Source organism: Etheostoma spectabile, unplaced genomic scaffold (genome assembly GCF_008692095.1).
Source record: "Etheostoma spectabile isolate EspeVRDwgs_2016 unplaced genomic scaffold, UIUC_Espe_1.0 scaffold00002703, whole genome shotgun sequence".
Classification (NCBI taxonomy): Eukaryota; Metazoa; Chordata; class Actinopteri; order Perciformes; family Percidae; genus Etheostoma; species Etheostoma spectabile.
Window position 1 is genome coordinate 3,916 of NW_022602941.1, and position 16,673 is coordinate 20,588.

The window sequence follows — 16,673 nt, forward strand, 5'->3', positions numbered from 1 at the left end:
TTTGGAGAACTGTCTCATTTCCAGGTCACATGGTAGAGAAATGACTGATCACCCTGACGCGGCTGCCCCGGTGACCTCACTTCCTGAATCCATGGAGTACTGGCTCCACAGATGTAGGGTTGGTGCATTGTAAACCTGTCACATTTGAAATGAAAACTTTGCTACCGATCAGACAGCCTCAGTACCCCATTAAACCAGTGGCTATTGAAGGTATTTCTCACACAATACAAGGCCTATGGTGCACGACTTGAGAAAAGTAAATGCTAATCTGGGAACACCTACGTGCCCCGTTCCAAATCCCTATGTGGCCTTTACAAATTTGTTGTCTACACAAAAATGGTTCACATGCATTGATCTGGCTAATGCTTTTTCTGTCTCCCGTTAGACCTAGAGCGTCGCGAACGGTAAACATCTGCACTGACTCAGCATATGTGGTAGGGGCTTGTCACTTAAACCTCCAGCAATGGGTAAGAACAGGGTTTGTAACTGCATCAGGAGAGCCAATTTTGACATGAACAGGAAATTAAACTGTTAGTGCATCGCTTACAGGAACCTGCAGGAGTGGCAGTGATTGAATGTAGGGGGCATGACAGTGGGAAGTCAGAAAAGGCAGAAGGAAATAGAATGGCAGATGAAGCAGCTAAAAGGAGTGCAGGATATGATAACCGTTTATGCAGACAACTAGTGTGCAGACCAGAGAATGAAACACAACACACACCCTAAAAGAACTACATTTGAAAGCTATCCCAGAAGAGAAAACATATTGTAAAAACAGAGGAGCTAGAGAGGTGGACGGAATCTGGCGCGGACCTGACGGGAGAGTACTGTTACCTCTTAGCATTACCAGACAGACTTTGACTGAAACACATAGATTAGGACATGTGGGATCAAACCAGCTGGACAGAGCGCTATGTCACTGATGGCATCCACACATGAAAGACATGACAAAAACTAGGTAGGAGAATGCCAGACATGCTTGCAATACAACCCAAAACCAACAGTGAAACCAGAAATGGGAGCATTCCCACTGAGGTGCGACACAATGAGGGAGGTAATCATTGACTTTACTGATATGGGGACAGTTAACAGAGGGTGCCAATACCGATTGACAGTCAATTTTTTAGGATGGGCTGAAGCCTGGCCAGCAAAAAGGGAAGACAGCAAAACAGTGGTAAAAATGTCTAATCAACCATTACATCCCCACTCATGGTTTTTCTTCTAGGATAAGGTCTGACAACGGCTCCCACTTCAAGGATTCAGACCTACAAACTGTAGAACAAATGCTGGGGCTCCAGCATAAGTTTGGTACAGTGTACCATCCACAGTCACAGGGAAAAGTGGAGAGAATGAACCTAAACATAAAGCAGAAACTGAGCAAAATCTGCAGTGTGACTGGGATGCATTGGGTTGATGCTTTGCCTATTGCTCTAATGACAATTTGTTTTTCTGTGAACAGGTCCACTTGATTCACCCCATTTGAGCTGGAAAAAGGCAGAAAATTTCCTGGTCTGGCGGCTACTGGGCCAGCAGAAAGTAAAGTAAAAAGATTGCCCAAAGCCTATTTTTATGATTTACAAGTATTTGTGTCCAGGTTCTCCAAACAGAAAGGTGAGAGATCCACAGCCCACACGGTCCCCCAGGCTGCCTGGGTCAGCCTCAGAGAGATAAAAAGGAAGTGGAACCAACCCAGGTGGACCGGTCCATTCGAGGTGACTGAACGCACCAGCCATGCAGTGAAACTACGCAGAAAGGGGGAAACATGGAATCATTGGAGTCAGTGCACGCCAGCGGAGGAGCCAGGACGGACACTGAGGGAAGTGCAAGCCGCACTGGAAGGAGGCGCACGCATCCCTTCGGACGAAGAGAAGAGCGGAAAAGAGCAAAGGGACCAGCAAAGGGGCAGAATAATCCCCTCCCAAGCTCCAACTCCAGGTGATTAGTCCAATCCCTGGTTGAAGAAAGAAGTGGACACAAGGTTGACGAAGAGTGAAGGTTGAAAACGCCCAGGTTAGAGGTTCTGAATCTGGTATAAAGGTATCCCAGTCAACAGTCAAGATGAAATTCCATTCCCAAATGAAGCGTTTGCATTGTTATTTGTAATATCTGTTGTAATTGTGACTGTGATTCTGATTTTGTGTAGAGAATTTCCGGGATCTGTTCAGTAGGTGGTTAGTTAATGATGATCTTTTAAAAAGATCAAAAGGGGGAGTGGAAACCTCTTAATGTATCCTGGGATGCTCTATGATTGAATTCCGGGACGCTTGTCATTTTGTTCTGATCACTGAATAGGTATCCAATGAAGGTGGTCCCGGTGGGACCAAAAGGGGGATTGTTGGGATTAAATATATTCATATCATGTGTGCATGAACATCATTATAATCATGTAGTGCATTATATTAATCATGTGTGTTAAATTCATTATATTTTGAGCTAAAGAGCAAAAGCATTACACATAGTCTGCTAGGTTTCAGTGTGATAGTTCATAAAGTTTACTGTGACCTTTTGATAAGTTGTTATGGTACAATGTGTCCAACCATAGCTCTGCCGAGTGAGTCTAATTCTGAAAAGCAGGGCCAAGGGTGGTTAGGGACACGTCCTGTGTTTGGGTGAAGGTCCTCTCCAGTAGAAGTCTGAGACCTGTTATCTATTTTGCAGGCCAAGCTCTGCTTGGCACTAACCTTCTGAAGACAAAACACAGCGCACAAACATGTCACGTGGTAGCAAATGAACTGCCCCTGTGCACATAAGATCATGCAGAAAGGGAAAAGAGTGAGACAAACTTAGGGAGAGCTATGGATGCATAATTCTCTTTAACCTTGTCTCTGGAATATTCCATGGTATTAAACGTTCTTTCATCCAACCTACGGACTTGAACCCTTCTTCCTGAAAGAATCTAGAAGGGCAGGATGTCGCCCCAACACCACCCCAAATCTCACTCCAAGGTTTTTGGAAAAGTTGGCAGCTCTGTTAATACTGGTTCTTAACATGCTTCCACTGGCTCAGATTATGGAAAACAACAAAATAAGATACCGCGACAAACAAATTTACATAACCTTATCGCCAGGAGACTAGAGTCCAATACATAAACTGATTAAGTGCATTGAACAAATTAACGGCTGGATGTGCCAGAACTTTCTGAAATTAATTTAAATAAAAACAGCGGTGGTTGTTTTTGGAGCAAAAGAGGAACAATTAAAAGTTTGCGCTCAGCTTCAAACAACAATGTTAAAAACAACAGACAAAGCCAGAAATCTTGGTGTAGTCATGGACTCAGACCTGAACTTTAACAGCCACATTAAGACAATTACAAAGTCAGCCTACTATCACCTTAAGAATATATCAAGGGACTCATGTGTCAACAGGATTTGTAAAAACTTGTCCATGCTTTCATCTTCAGTAGACTTGACTACTGTAACGGGGTCTTTACCGGTCTCCCTAAAAAATCAATCAGACAGCTGCAGCTGATTCAGAACGCTGCTGCTCGGGTCCTCACTAAGACCAAGAGACTGGATCACATCACTCCAGTTCTGAAGTCTTTACACTGGCTTCCTGTGTCTCAAAGAATTGATTTCAAAGTACTTTTGCTAGTTTATAAATCACTTAACGTTTTAGGTCCAAAATACATTTCTGATTTGCTACTACACTATGACCCCCTCCCCCAGACCTCTCAGGTCATCTGGGACAGGTCTACTTTCTGTCCACAGAGTCAGAACTAAACAGGGGGAAGCACTTTAAGCTTGTTGCGTATTTCATTAGCATTGTGTTGGGGTGATGGGGGCAGGTGGGGCTTGAAAATTCCCCTTGCCCCAATTTTACTATCACTTTTTACTGACAAAATCAAGTCTGTGTTTTGGTAAAAATACTTTGTATCAAATGTTTCCTGTTGTCAAATGATATCGGAAAGCTGAATCGGGCCGTGGAGCCATGAAAAGACCCCATGCCAATCTACTTGACCATAGTCTTTCAAGTCAGTGACAAATCCAAGCTGTATTTCCTTTTTACCAAAATTCAAGTTCCAATGTTGGTAAAATGTTTTGCTTCAAAAGTGGTCTTTCGTCCAATATTATCATAAAGCTCAGTCTGGCAGTGGAGCCATAAAAACACTACATGCCAAACAAACTACTTAACAATTGCCTTTCTAGTCACTGACTGATCACATTTACTTGATGGAAAATTGCTAATGAGATGTTTTTACGTGGCTCGTTGGTCTAGGGGTATGATTCTCGCTTCGGGTGTGAGTGGTCCCGGGTTCAACTCCCGGACGAGCCCTGAGGGCAGGATCTCTTACAACCCTAATCTGTAATTGTGAAGAGATTTCTCTCTTCACTTTTAAGATGGCTCAAGAGATGACACGGGACAACCAAGCTACTTTGTACAAAGGGCAACCTGCTAGGCTGAACACCCAAAAGAGAGTTGCGCCGAGGCAGTTCCTTGCTTCTTTATTTATAGGTTGATACAAACAATAATAGTGTGTGAGTGTGTAATCATCATGTGGTTGGGTTATAGGTTGATACAAACAGCATAGTGTGTGTGTGTGTGTGTGTGTGTGTGTGTGTGTGTGTGTGTGATTGGGCCTCCGTCCTTGGTTAGTGAGATACATGTTTCAATAAGAGAACGTGAGATACATGTTTCAACAAAAAGAACATTCTGTGAAATGCTTGCATAAGCTTTTATGAGTGCAGAGTGTGACAATCACCCATATATCGCTACACAGCCAAGCAGTTGAATATAGTACATTGAATATATCTTATAACAGTAATTTAAAATCCAGTTTGTTGTTAATTTAACACAGATTAGGAGCAAGCGAAATTGTAGTACAGAATGTTGGCAATTTTCATGTCCTGCTTCAACTGCAAGTAATAGAAAAACCTGGGAAAAGATATAAGGAACAATGAGCAGGACATGACTCTCCTTGTTCATTGGTCTAGGGTTTCTGATTCTCGCTTAGGGTGCGATAGGTCCTGGATGAGACTGCTTTGCATACAAGTAGAGGAATGGATTGAATAATCTGGTTTATTTATTGAATATGATGGAAAAGAGTGTCACACGCGAGGCAAATTCATCATAATACTACTATCACTTCTTAGTGGCAAAATCAAGTCGCTTTCCGGCCGCTGCATTGATCAATGTCCGATCATTCTTACTCTCTGATTGGTGTGATACAAACATTTCATGAATATCACGTGGGTTCATCAAAAATGGCGCCGCTTGAGTGGCAGCTTGTTACAGTAGCTCTGCACCCTCACCTCCTACCATCCACACACCCCAGTCATCCTCCACCCACTTCTCCATAACAGATGATCAGGTGAGAAGTCAACTGAAGAAGCTCAAGGCAAGGAAGGCCCCGGGCCCGGACGGCATCAGCCCAAGTCTCCTCAGGGACTGTGCTAACCAGCTCTGTGGTGTGTTCAGGCACTTATTCAACCTGAGCCGAGCCTGGAGAAGGTCCCAGCCCTGTGGAAGACCTCCTGTGTGGTCCCGGTACCAAAGTCACCGCGACCCAAGGAGCCAAACCACTTCAGGCCTGTTGCCCTGACTTCTCACCTGATGAAGACCATGGAGAGGATCATCCTGCGTCACCTGCGACCCCTGGTGGGCACACAGCTGGACCCCCTGCAGTTTGCTTACCAGCCTGGGATTGGAGTGGACGACGCAGTGATCTACCTGCTGAACAGATCGCTGCTCCACCTGGAGGACAGCGGGAGCACTGTGAGAGTCATGTTCTTCGACTTCTCCAGTGCTTTTAACACCATCCAGCCTTCGCTCCTCAGAGTGAAGATGGAGAGTGCCGGAGTGGACCAACATCTGGCTGCATGGACTACGGACTACCTCACCAACAGACCACAGTATGTGAGGCTCCATCACTGTGTGTCTGACGTGGTGCACTGCAGCACAGGTGCCCCTCAGGGTACGGTGCTCTCCCCCTTCCTTTTCACCCTCTACACCTCGGACTTCACACACAACACCACCCACTGCCACATCCAGAAGTTCTCTGATGACACAGCCATTGTTGGTTGTGTCTCTGAGGGGAACGATCTGGAATACAGGTCGGTTATCAAGGACTTTGTCAGCTGGTGTGAGCTCAACCAGCTTCAGCTTAACACCAGCAAGACAAAGGAGATGATAGTCGACTTCAGGAGGAAAACATCCCCTTTCTCACCGTTGAGCATCCAGGGATCGGACATTGATGTACTGGAGAGCTACAAATTCCTGGGTGTTCACCTAAACAATAAACTGAACTGGAGTGTGCAGGACTCTCCTCAGGACCTTCTATGACTCTGTGGTGGCCTCTGCCATCCTCTACGCTGTGGTCTGCTGGAGGGGGGGCAGCTCGGACCGGGACAGGAGCAGACTCAATAGACTGATCAGGAGAGCGAGCTCTGTCCTGGACTGTCCTCTGGACCCCATAGAGGAAGTAGGGGAGAGGAGGATGTTAGCCAAGCTGACATCCATCATGGACAACACCTCCCACCCCCTACATGACACTGTGGGGTCCCTGAGCAGCTCCTTCAGCAGCAGACTGATACACCCACGGTGTAAGAAGGAGAGGTACCGCAGGTCCTTCATCCCGGCCGCTGTCAGACTCTACTACACCTGCACTACCTGATAGTGTTGTAGTTTCTGTTCCTGTTTTTCTCCCATCTACATCACACACTTTCTGTTTATCTTTAATATTGGTATTTATATTTTTTTATTACAAGTACTTACTTTTCAATATTTATGGTCTCAGGCTAATATAATTTAAATTATGCTACCAACTCTTGCTTCTTTGCTCTAATTACACATTCAACTTAATTTTTAACGTCACTTACACCGCAATATTGTTTCTCTTATCATGGCAACCGCACTTTAAAATTCCTTTTGTTTGACGGCATTTTACTTACTCAGTCTACCATATTTTCATTGTCTATTTCTTGCCTGTATTTCTTGCCTTGTATTTCTTGCGTGCTTACTTGTTTGTGTGTTATTGTTTTGTTTTTTTGTTTTTTTGCTGTTGCTGCTATGCTGCTACTTGTAACGACAGAATTTCCCCGTCGTGGGATAAATAAAGTATAATCTAATCTAAAGCCTGTCGTAAAAGGATTTCTGCGCTCATATCTAACACACCTCTTTTTTTTGTTTCATGTTATGTATCGGCAAGAAGTATTAGGCTTTTGGGTCGTCTGTCCATCTCTACATCAGAATCAGAAATACTTTATTAATCCCTAAAGGGAAACTCTGGAAAAAACTTCTCCTTCGAGCCGGATTTGAACCAGCGACCTAAGGATTTCAGTTCTACGTCTCTACAGTCCTCCGCTCTACCAACTGAGCTATCGAAGGAAGCTAGCACATTCACATGCACTTTCCATTCTTGTCAATGTGATAACACAGGACCCCCTGGAGGTGGTTTCAGTGATAGAGTGCACTTTCAGTCTCACTGCCCAGATGTATTACAAGATTTTCAGTGAACATTGCGTTTACCAGCGATGTTGGTATAGTGGTGAGCATAGCTGCCTTCCAAGCAGTTGACCTGAGTTCGATTCCCAGCCATCGCAGTAGCTTTCTTTGAGTGATGTTACTTGCTTTTTTTTTTTTTACAAGAAGTCAGCAGAAAGGTTACTTGCCCAACCTGGTTTGATAAAACTTTAGATCTCTTTGGGCTGCAGAATTATGGCCAAAGCTATGATCACAATTGTTTGTTGCTGCACCAACTGTTGAACCTCAGTTTAACAAGGAACAATCTCAGCAAGGTGATTGATGGATGATTCTAGTTACTTCACCCCAAATAACACAGCTGTAAGACATCACATCGGTTGGCTTCCAGCTATGTAATATATGGCAGTGATGGGATTTGAACCCACGCCTCCAGAGAGACTGGAGCCTTAATCCAGCGCCTTAGACCACTCAGCCACACTACCTGCATGTATTGGTTCTCCACATCGTGACAAACATCGGCATCGTAACTAACGGTATGCTTGTTAATGTTATTGGGAAAAAAAAACTTTGCCAATACTTTATTAAAAACTGCCAATATTTTATTAAAGTTTTTTATCACACTTTGTCATTTTTCTCTGGCATTTTTTCACGACTGTTTATACTTTTCTTTTGCCTGTATCTGTCTTTTATTGTCTGTAAGTGTAAGACTTCAGGTTGTGTATGAAACTCAGGGAAAAACACACCTTAAAGCCCAACACAGGTCTGCCCCAGTGCATCAATGTCAAATGTTAAACAAGATGCACTAATTGTTTGCTTTTTGTATTTCAGGAACTTAAGTGCACCTTCACCGTTAATGTAATCCCTTGGGAAGATTCACGTGTCCTTTCTCAAAACGAATGTAAAGTCAACCACTGACACTGACTGACGTTGTGAATAAACTTATTGAACTGGGTTTCTGCCAATATTTATTAAAATGGGCCACTATAAATCAGGAACGTCACTGGCTCACAGATATGCCACTTGTGAGTTGAGTCTCACATTATTCCAGTGATTGACTAGGGAAGCTTGTCTGGGCTGTAAAGCTCAGTTTGTGTAACACACGGCCGCTAAATGGAGACAAGACTACACCTCCACTCTGCAACCACAGTTCTAGGGACTCTGCATTGAGGCAAGCTTCTTAGAGATTCAACTACTCAGACAAGACATCCACATTTGTATATATTTTGCTGTTGGAAGGTTCAATTTCAACTCTGTAGGATTAAAACCCATGACTAAACATTCTCAATATTTAGTCAGCTGTTAACCAGATATTGCTTATGGCTAACTGCTAAAGTAGCTAACAGCGAAGCTAAAGTACGGTAGCGTTAGCTACCAAGTATTCGAAAACTTAACAAAAGTCACTGAACATGTAAAGAACTGAGTGCTTAGCCGAAATACTTTAAGAATAAGTGTTTAACGGACAGTTAGCCGCTGTAATAACAAAACTAACAAATTGAACTAGTATTTAGTGAGCAGCAACACACAAGCACCAGAAACTGAAATGAGTCAGGTACGCTTACCGCAACAGGTTTGTCTCTCCAGGAAGATGAAGAGGGTAAGGAGGATGACGAGCAGGAAGAAGAGAGTGAGGAAGAAAACATAAATGGGACAGGGAGAGGAACAGCAAGTTGATCCATGTGGATCAAGGACTGTGCCATCAGGTTTGTGATGAAGGTTCCAACAATTTTCAAAGCAGTGCAATTACACGTTCATTGTAGGTCTACTGTGTGTCCTTAAAATGGTGCTTTCTGCTGTAAAATGAATGCCTTAATTTAACATGAAGGAAATATCCAACCTTTAAGGACACCAACTACGCTGTCCAGTGATGGAGGTATAGTGGTGAGCATGGCTGCCTTCCAAGCAATTGATCTGGGTTTAATTCCCAGCCATCGCAGTAGTTTTCATTGTGTGGTTACTTGCTTTATTTGTCAAGATGTAACCAGAAAGGTTACCTGCCCAACCCGATTTGATGAAATATTAGATCTGTTATGGTACAAATAAGGGAGCATATCAATCAATCAAGCTGACTCCACGAGAATCCACAGACACAGGCAGTGCACTACGATTTGCAATTTGCCCGTGTCTGGTAACTACAACTAACCAATTGAAAAGTTTATGAACATTTGTGCAAACCGGTATATTTGGTTTTCAGGTTGTTGTGGCCGTGTGGTTAAGGCGATGGACTAGAAATCCATTGGGGTCGCCCCGCGCAGGTTCGAATCCTGCTGACAACGAGAGGCATTCTTTAAGAGTGGTAGCAAACCAATGAAACATCACAGTTTACCGAATTGCAGATGTGCCTTCATGAACAATATTGTGATATCTCACAGGTACTGGAAGCCACCAATGTATTTCTTTTCAGTCTGTGTTAAAAGATTTGCAGTGAACGTTGTGTTTTCCAGCAGAAAGGCAACAGGTGTGTTACTTTTCGACTACGATTTATACCATAGCAGTGCATGCATTTTGCCCAGGTTTGATTTCCAGCCACCGCAGTTGCATTTACAGGTTTTAAAGCCATGCACAACATACGCTCACCTAAAGTATTATTAGGAACACCTGTTAAATTTCTTATTAATGCAATTGTCTAATCAACCAATCACATGGCAGTTGCTTCAATGCATTTAGGGGTGTGGTCCTGGTCAAGACAATCTCCTGAACAGGTCAGGTAGGCCACGGCATTTAAACGATGCCCAATTGACAACAAGGGGCCTAAAGTGTGCCTAGAAAACATCCCCCACACCATTACACCACCACCACCAGCCTGCACAGTGGTAACAAGGCATGATGGATCCATGTTCTCATTTTGTTTACGACAAATTCTGACTCTAACATCTGAATGTCTCAACAGAAATCGAGACGCATCAGACAAGGCAACATTTTTCCAGTCTTCAACTGTCCAATTTTGGTGAGCTCTTGCAGATTGTAGCCTCTTTTTCCTATTTGTAGTGGAGATGAGTGGTACCCAGTGGGGTCTTCTGATGTTGTAGCCCATCCGCCTCAAGGTTGTGCGTGTTGTGGCTTCACAAATGCTTTGCTGCATACCTCGGTTGTAACGAGTGGTTATTTCAGTCAAAGTTGCTCTTCTATCAGCTTGAATCAGTCGGCCCATTCTCCTCTGACCTCTAGCATCAACAAGGTATTTTTGCCCACAAGACTGCCGCATACTGGATGCTTTTCCCTTTTCACACCATTCTTTGTAAACCCTAGAAATGGTTGTGCGTGAAAATCCCAGTAACTGAGCAGATTGTGAAATACTCAGACCGGCCTGTCTGGCACCAACAACCATGCCACGCTCAAAATTGCTTAAATCACCTTCCTTTCCCATTCTGATATTCAGTTTGGAGTTCAGGAGATTGTCTTGAGCAGGACCACACCCCTAAATGCATTGAAGCAACTGCCATGTGATTGGTTGATTAGATAATTGCATTAATGAGAAATTGAACAGGTGTTCCTAATAATCCTTTATCCTTGACTACATAGAAGCAGGGTATATAAACCACTGCATATCACAGTATGTTAAATTATTATTCTAAATCAAGGCTCAAATGACAGGGGACCACTAAGGCCTATATAAAGCATCACAAAGCAGCATTTCAGAGGACCTTTAATTAAAAAATAGAAAATAAAGAAATAAGTGTCATCTTGTGGTTGAACGTCATTCAATATATATATATATTGACTACATGGAAGCAGGGTAAACAAACCATTGCATATCACAGTATGTTTAAATAATATTCTAAATCAAGACTCAAATGACAGGGGTCCATCTTCTTATGAACAAAGGTACTTTCAACTTTAAAAAGCAGTCATATTTTCCATTGTATGGACCTGTTTGATTTCATGTATAGGGCGGCTAGACTTTATCCAATTATTGTAATTAACAGGGAGCCTGGTTAATCTAAAAGGTCTATCTCTGTAGGGATCCATCCCATAATGTTGTCACACACTTAGAATAATAATCTGAGTCTTTCAACACTTTTAGCGGATGGAAACGTTCTCTTATCAAGGAGTTTAAACACAGAAACGGCAGGAAGGATAAATCCACCAAATGAAGTCTCAAATAATCAGCATGAGGCCTTGTTTAATTTAATTTATTTTAACTACAAAACAATAATAACTTGAGAGCGCACAATTAAAAATGGCCAACTTCTAGTGTGCTGGTAATGATGAGAGGACCAATTTACACAAATATTTTATTTGCGCTTTTTCTAAACTTCCAACTTTTCATAGTTTCATCCCAAACCCACTATATAAGGGTGACAAAAATGTATTCCTAAAATAAAAATTACAATGACTTCCTGTCAGCCCAAAAAAAAGATGTATGTTTCTAGAGATGAGAAGAAAGTTTTTACAAAATCAAAAAGTTTCAAACATGTCTACGTTTTCCAACCAAAACATCTTTAAACGTCTTAATGTTTCTCCTTTAGGCCTTCTTCTTCAAGCAATTTACTGGAGAAATATATAAAAAAATTACATTTAATTTGGACCATATAGCAATAAACAAGCCGTTCTTAAATGTTGCTGACTGTCTTTTTTTTTTTTTTAATTAAGATATATACATTTGAAAATAGATTTTTAAAAGGATGGGTTCAGGCACCGATTCTGGTCCCTAAAGGGTAAAGGGTTCTGAGGACAGGCAGAAAACAGTCCAGCTAATCCACAATAACATACATGTTGATCAGAAGATAAAGTTACTGCTGGTCAGCCTTTAATGAGGAGAGAAGATCCGAATATAACAACACAGCTATCAGGGCATGAGGAGGAGGAAACAGCTTGGCTCTGAAACATGTTCACAACGAGGCAGTGTGAATGCGCAGGTGTCTTTTAAGGTGACCACTCTGAGAAAAGGTTTCCCCACATTGTTCACACCAGTACGGCTTCTCTCCAGTGTGAATGCGCTGGTGAGTTTTAAGGTGTCCCCTCTGAGAAAAGGTTTCCCCACATTGTTCACACCAGTACGGCTTCTCTCCAGTGTGAATGCGCTGGTGAGTATTAAGGCTACCACTCTGAGAAAAGGTTTTTCCACATTGTTCACAACTGTACGGCTTCTCTCCAGTGTGAATGCGATGGTGAGATTTAAGGGAACTCTGTAATGTGAAAGCTGCCCCACATTGATCACAGCTGTACAGTTTCTCTCCAGTGTGAGCTCTCTGATGAATCTTTAAATATCCAGATGTTGTGAAGGATTTGTCACAGTGCTGACAGCGTTGACGTTTGACTCCTCTTCCTCTCCATTTCTATCAACAGACAGAAAAACCAAGAGAGTGAGTTAGTGAGGTGCCATGCTGTAGAGCTCTATCTTAAACTAGAAACAACATTTAGAGCATGTCTATGGAACACTGTTTGACTGACGCATTACTTTTCTTAATTATCTGCCAACCTCAATATTATGGAGTTGCATTATGGGAAATGTAGCAGTCAGTGTTGGTTAGTTTGTGATAAATAAACTACTTTTGATCAATTTATGTGTGGCCTCCATTTTGTTGCCAGCCTTTAGCCAGCCGGTAACAAATGGGGGATTATCCGGGATTTTTAGTGCCGGGAGAGTTGTAAATGTAACATTTTCCCACAGATTTTTAGATTTCACTGGTATCTGTAGGGGTTAGCGTGTTGTCTTCATGTTGCTGGAACAGCTCTTCTCCAGTAAAGTAAATTGGAACCATTGTCCCGGATAGGCATTAACAATGAGGGGCACCAGTTGACCTTTGAACTTTTGTTTTAGGTATTCGTTTTTGCTAAATCAAACTTGTATAGCCAGCAGCATTGTGTAAGAAAGTAATATGGTAGTGTAATGTGGTATTGTCCACACAAGCTGCATTTCCTGAAGCATCTCTGAAGCTCAGCAGAGCTTTCTGCTGTGCTCTGGAATAAAACTGCTGAAGATCACTAACTCCTCAACAAACTGACAAACCCAGGCACATATGTCGTGGTCATGGATGTTTAAAATAGCTTTGATGTACAGTTGTGTTCAAAATAATAGCATCACTAAACTCATAAATCATATTTTTTGGTAAAAGTGATATTTCTACATGGCGAATCATTTACTAGTAAGTGTTGTAGAGTCCAAGAAAACGCGCATGGCACGCATGCTGCTCATTCTGTAGAATTGAATCTGTCATTGAAAGGAGCATGTTCAAAATAATAGCAGTGTTGTGTTCAATTATTGAGCTGATTGATTCTGTGAAGAAACAGGTGTCAGTTATGGCCCATAATTAATCTATATACTGTATATATACATATTTAAGGAAGGACGGAAGCACGTGTTGTGCATGCTGGTTATAGTGCATTTCACACTGAAATACTCAGCAAAATTCTCAGCTCGTTCCAGACAGTGCTCTGAGGAACAGAGAAGCTTGATTAAAAAGTTGATATGAGAGGGGAAAACATATAAAGAAGTGCAGAAGATTATAAGCTGCTCTGCGAAAATGATTTCAAATGCTTTGAAATGGCATCCAAAGCCTGACCGACGTGTCAAGACTTGCTCTTTATCTTTATGGAAAGCGCAAAGAGATAACTGTTGTTGTGATTTGGCGCTATATAAATAAAATTGAAGTGGCCTTTTCGTTGCCTAACCTTGGTTGGCACTCTTTGTTTCTTAATTAGATCAAAAATAAAAATTTGATCCCAAAAAATAATACTTTACATGAGAACAATAATCCAGAAAAACAAAGTGTGAATATATATTGTTGAATCTGTTAAGTTAAATTGGAGGAAATGTACATACGATAAACCTGACTGCACATTATATGAAAGGCACTGAGGAGATTATCCACACTGATTTTTCCCGGCCTTTATTTATCCGTGTTGCCCCCCCGGCCACTATCAGAGGGACGCAGTTTAATTGACTACCGGTTTTTCTTTTATGAATTATATGAATGAATTAGTATGATATATAAATCCTTAAAGACATTTGTGAAACTCTCTGTGTGCATTCATTAATATTGAGATTAGATTTCTGAGACTCTTCAGTCTGGAGTACCCTCTTTCCTTCACTCACCTCCTCCTCCCTGACACGTTTCATCTTGCCGTCCTTCCTCTTCTTCTCCTCCGTTTCCTTGTGTTTCTGCATGTACTCGGTAATAAGGTCGAGGTCCAGGTTGTCTTGTGGCTCCCATGTGTTATCCTCACTGAAAAGGTGAGTGCAGACAGAAGAACATCTCCTCACACTTTGTTTTTAGAAAATCCATTCTCACTCTAATTATCATTCCTATTATTCCTTTTTTCTATTGCCATCTTGTAAGGTTATTTGTGGGTCTGCAAAGTAGTGTCAAAATACAAAACCTTCAACTTTGAGGGCATGATACCATGCTGACAATTATTTGCAATATGTAAATATATATTATATATCTCAGGACCAAGAACACCAAGTATTAATATTCTAGACTCATACTTACTCTGAGAACCCCTTCCATTTCAGCAGAAACTCTACTCTTCCCTTCACCACTCTGCGGTCCAAAACCTTCTCCACCACATACTCCTCTTCTTCCTCTTCCACCTCCTCCTCCTTCTTGCCCTTCTTTCCTGCTCTGGTCGCCAGCTTGCCGTCTGCTGAAGGTGCCTTTAGTAGACCCATGGGGGGGGGGGGACATGCAGAAATAATGATAGTTAGAAGGTTAGAAGAACTAATGGGAGATGTGAGTGAATTCTAGTTGACCATGTTTTATTAAAATCTTCTGTTTGAATGGAGAAAATGAAAGGGCTGATGAGGGGACCAAGCCATAGGACTCCAGAGTGTCAAGTATCTCCTGCATTCAGACTGAAAGAACTACTAAAATATAAGGCCCAAAAGTCCTTAACTGGAGCTACAAGCTACATGCACAGTAGCCTGGATCAACCACACTTCATTTAGCAGAACATCCCCAGATGTTCCTGTGTGAAAATGGAAAGTTCAGAAAAACGTTTTGAGGACAGAGTAACGGGAGGAAAACTCCACAGATAACAGTCGGTTATACTTGCGGTCTCAAAGTTTACCAGTTAACGCAACCTTTTGTCCCGTCTGTGTTATTCAGAGAACAGCAATGACCAATGCTAGTCGGTGCTAGTTAGTGTCTGTTAGCGCACAGAGCTCTAGGGTGTTAGTTAGTGTCTGTTAGCTTACAGGGCTCTAGGGAGCTAGATAGTGTCTGTTAGCTCACAGAGCTCTAGGGTGCTAGTTAGTGTCTGTTAGCTTACAGGGCTCTAGGGTCTTAGTTAATGTCTGTTAGCTTACATGGCTCTAGGGTGCTAGTTAATGTCTGTTAGCTTACAGGGCTCTAGGGTGCTAGTTAATGTCTGTTAGCTTACAAGGCTTTAGGGTGCTAGTTAGTGTCTGTTAGCTCACAGATCTCTAGGGTAATATTTTTTCTCTAGGTTGCATCCGCTGCCTCTCCACAAACGAAGCAATGTTGTTTGTATTGATATGGTTACATTTTATGTTACATGACCCATTTCTTTTGTAAAGCTGTGCCTGTATTGGGCTCTCTCCTCTTACTCTCTCTCCTCTTACTCATACCAAGTCAGCCTCCACATTGCAAAGGCAAAGAAGCCCCATTCTATTGGAGAGCAGCTGATAAAACCATGTTTGAAAGATGTGTGTCTCTCTGTCTTGGGTGAGGAAGCAGCCAACAAAGTCAAGTCAATCCCACTGTCAAATAACACCGTTGCAGCCAGAATCAAAGACATGGCAGAGGACATTCAAAAGTTAGTTACAGAGGAAATATTGGAACATAAAATGTTTTCACTGCAGCTAGGTGAGTCTGTTGATGTGGCTGGGATTTCCCAGTTAATGGTCTTTGTCAGATACATCAGTGGTAAAGATATCAAGGAGGAGTTCCTGTTCTGTGACCACCTACACACTAGAGTGCGGATCGGGCTGGATTTTTCTGTCCGAGCCCGGCCCGCGTCCGACAGAGCAGCAACCGAACCCGACCCGAGCCCGACAGGCATTAAGATATTTATGTCCGAGCCCGACACAGTTAAAATCACATTTGTTTCTCATACTAATGACACATGTACGTTTGTTTGTGTGGAAAGCCCGCTTTTATTAAGCAATGGTAGGAAGGCATTCGGAAATGTCAACAGATGAGCGCATCAATGCACACGGGGCAACAAGCGCCATTACCTCCATAATAAGCTATTTTAAATTCAAAATGTTCAACGCCTTATCGCGCTGATGTGACCGAGCCCGACCCGAACCCGAGCATCCTTTCTAAAAATCTGTCCGAACCCGGCCCGACCCG

The 16,673-nt window shown here is 42.4% G+C and overlaps 3 non-coding genes across 3 annotated transcripts; 1 reads left to right on the forward strand and 2 right to left on the reverse strand.

Annotated features, from left to right (window-relative positions):
• Positions 1-4,197: 4,197 nt before the first annotated feature.
• Positions 4,198-4,269, forward strand: trnap-cgg (transfer RNA proline (anticodon CGG)). Its single transcript has one exon. It is a non-coding gene; the product is annotated as a tRNA-Pro (tRNA).
• Positions 4,270-7,232: 2,963 nt separating this feature from the next.
• Positions 7,233-7,320, reverse strand: trnay-gua (transfer RNA tyrosine (anticodon GUA)). Its single transcript is given in 2 exon segments — positions 7,233-7,268; positions 7,284-7,320. It is a non-coding gene; the product is annotated as a tRNA-Tyr (tRNA).
• Positions 7,321-7,816: 496 nt separating this feature from the next.
• Positions 7,817-7,898, reverse strand: trnal-aag (transfer RNA leucine (anticodon AAG)). The gene has a single exon. It is a non-coding gene; the product is annotated as a tRNA-Leu (tRNA).
• Positions 7,899-16,673: the final 8,775 nt, after the last annotated feature.